The sequence below is a fragment of the Trachypithecus francoisi genome, unplaced genomic scaffold, assembly GCF_009764315.1.
Source record: "Trachypithecus francoisi isolate TF-2019V2 unplaced genomic scaffold, Tfra_2.0 Lachesis_group2, whole genome shotgun sequence".
Lineage (NCBI taxonomy): Eukaryota > Metazoa > Chordata > Mammalia > Primates > Cercopithecidae > Trachypithecus > Trachypithecus francoisi.
Window position 1 is genome coordinate 1205731 of NW_022681465.1, and position 3201 is coordinate 1208931.

Consider the following 3201-nt stretch of genomic DNA (forward strand, 5'->3'; position numbering starts at 1 on the left):
GGACACGCCGCGCGGCTCCCTGGGAAGCGGAGTCTCGGCTGCCGCCGCGCACGCGCGTCCGGGATGCGGCGCGTGTGTGACGTCACCAGCCCGCGCCGCCCTCCGGGCGTGCCTCCCAGGAGCCCAGGAGCTCCGCTGCTGGGGCCGCAGAGGGTGTTCGGGGCGCCGGGGAAGGCTAGCGCTGCGAGGTCCCCGGGGCGCCGTCCCCAACCGACCACGCCTGCCAGACCACCAAGTGGGGGCCGTGTCGACGTGTGGGGAGCCTGGTGGAAGGCGGTGCGGGAATTCCGGCACTGGGCCTGCAACCGTTTTAGTCCACAACTGTCAAAATCTGAAGGGAAGAAAAACGAAGTGCTCAGAACCCTCACCCTCACAGAAGCTGAGCACCTCATCCGTGTGTGGATGTTTTCCCCAGTACAAGCCCATTGTGGGGGCAGGCGCTTTTGAAGGAAGAATTCAAATTCCCAGGCTGAAGTGGCTCCTCACAGCCTTGAACCTGACCCCCACCTTCCCGCTAAAGCCAGGCGTGCCCAGCACGGCGAGGTCAGCCCCGGCCCCTCGGAGGGCGGCCGTGGGAGGCCAGTGGGAGGCCCTCGGGCAGCCGGTGGATGGTCCGGCGACCTCCCCGACTCCGTGAGAAGCGCTCAGTCCGTGCCCTTCAGGTACTGGAGCGGCTCCCGCCCTTTGGCCAGTTCTCTGGAAGGTCGTTTCGTTTTCTGTGTCTGCCACACGCGTCCCACAAGCGCACCACAATCGAAAACCTTGTTCGACATTTCTGGAAAGAGTAAATGCTACTGAAGACCCAATAGATTGCTGAGGGTTTTCGGAGCAGGGACAATTGCATCAGAGTGCTGGGCTCCGGGAAGACCTCAGGATTTGACTGACTGGCGGATGAGACAATGATTGGTGCCGAGACTGAGCCAGAGAAGGAGGCCTGTCCAGAGCAGGCACCCGAGGCCGCGTGCAGGGGCAGTCCTGGGCCGCCAACCCTTGGAAGCTGGGCCAGGAGCTTCGGAGCCATCCCAGTCTTTTTTCGCCCCTCTCACTCTCGTGCACCTAGTTACCCTCCCCACAGAGTCCTCTCACTGCGCGATTTTCGTCTACCGCGGCAGTGGTGTCTGACTACACCCAGGGCCTCTGTCCTTCCTTCCCCCTTCAGTCTGTTCTCGCTTCTTGGCCGACCTGTCCTTGGAAAGCCCTCTGCGGACTCCAGTTACCCTGATCAAATGCATCCTCCTCAACAGGCTCGTGAGCGGTTTGCAGGGTAGCCCAGGAGGCATCACGCCTTGCTCTTCAGCCACTCTTGGGGGCCCCTACAGGGCCAGGCATCCCACACCGGCAGCAGGTGTGGTCCTGCCACAGTCTGTGCAACATGTGAATGAAGGCTGTAGTCCTGTGGTCTGCGGGAGGCAAATTCCAACTCCAGCTGTCAAACATAAAGGGACTGGCAGGCTATCCAGGGTGGATGTCTCATGGCATCCAAAGGCAGGGACCTAGCCAGGCCTCGGGAAAGAGCTACAAACTGAGGAGCTCTGGGGTGTGGCTTCATCTCCCTCTCCCTCCCACCCTACCCCCATCTCTGTATTCCTCAGATGTCTCATTTTCCTGTCAGGCACCTGGCCAGCTCCAGGAGCTGAAATCAGGTTGGTACCTTCTTGGTCAGTGTCCATCCCTAGTGTCATCCACAGTGGCCAACGGAAGTGGTGGCTGGTGGTGCAGGACATTTGCCATCTTGGGAAAGATCACAGAGGAAGGGCCTCTTTAGCTGAGCAGACGAGGTTCTGCAGTGGTTTGGACACTTGCACACTCGTGGGCATCCCCCTGCCCTGTTGAGCAGACGGGGTTCTGCAGTGGTCTGGACATATTTGCACACTCGTGGGCATCCCCTGCCCTGTTGAGAAACCGCATGAGGAAAGGGACCCTTGCATCTGTCACCTCCTGACTCTGACCGCCAGAGGCTGGGCTGCCAGCCAGCCATGCCAGCATGTGACAGCACTTGACGCAAAGTCCCTGGAAAAGATGTGGATCATTGCAGAACTCCCTCGAGAAAGCGCCAGAGGAGGACCCCATTCAGCACCCCGCAGAACTCCTCAAACTCCTGCGTCCCCCTCAACACTCCTCCAGTGTGGTGCCTGCTTCTATCTCCCCAGGCTTAGCTGGCCTGGGTCTTCAAGGCCTCTCCTCCCGCTGTCCCCACGCAGCACCCTCTCGGCCACTGCACAGCTGGATGCAGTGAAGGCCAGGCGGCTGTGGCTGCTTGGGCAACAGGAGCTGCTTGACCCTGTTCTGCTGACTTTGTTGGCCTCACTCCCTGGAGAGCCAAGGTTACCATGTCTCTGAAGCTAAGGCTTTCTTTCTAGGCCTGGGGGAGTCACATCTTGCATTTGTACTCACTGAGCTCCACATCTATGGTTAGAGAATTATTCAACGTTTTAAAATGCTTTGACCAATTCCATCATTTGAAGGCCCTCTAGCAAGGAACCTGTTAGTACATGGAGTGCCTGGAATGTTCTAGAAAGCTCACATGAAGCGCTGGCCCTTGCTGTCCTTATTCACTGAGGACTCCAATGGCCACTCAGGATGACAAGAAATGCAGGCTCCAAGAGATTTGGTTCCTTTGTGAGGCCCTCAGCAGTGGTCAGACGCGAAGGAAATAGGAATGGCACCTGCAAACCGCACTTCTCCCTACAGGCCATAGCTGCTGTGCAGCCTTGGGAGGGAGGGAAGGAGGAGGGCATCTGAATGTGGATACTTCCTGCTGTGAGGGCTGCCGGGTGTCCTCAGACTGGAGCCCGCCCCGGGCTCAGCTCAGCTCGGGGACCTTGCACCCAGGCTTTTCTGGGAAGGAAGGTTTTGGATCTCCTGCCTCTCTGTATTCATTGACGTTGGGTTTCTCTCTCTTCCGAGCATTCTAACATCTGCAGGATTTTTTTTTTTTTTGAGAGGGAGTCTCGCTCTGTCACTCAAGCTGGAGTGCAGTGGCATGATCTCAGCTCACTGCAAGCTCCGCCTCCTGGGTTCACGCCGTTCTCCTACCTCAGCCTTCTGAGTAGCTGGGACTACAGGCGTCCGCCACCACGCCTGGCTAATTTTTTGTGTTTTTAGTAGAGACGGGGTTTCACTGTGTTAGCCAGGATGGTCTTAATATCCTGACCTTGTGATCCACCCGCCTTGGCCTCCCAAAGTTCTGGGATTACAGGC

General features: G+C 58.3%; 1 pseudogene; it reads left to right on the forward strand.

Annotated features, from left to right (window-relative positions):
- The first annotated feature begins 52 nt into the window (after positions 1–52).
- Positions 53–2934, forward strand: LOC117064703 (annotated as a pseudogene).
- The last annotated feature ends 267 nt before the right edge of the window (positions 2935–3201 follow it).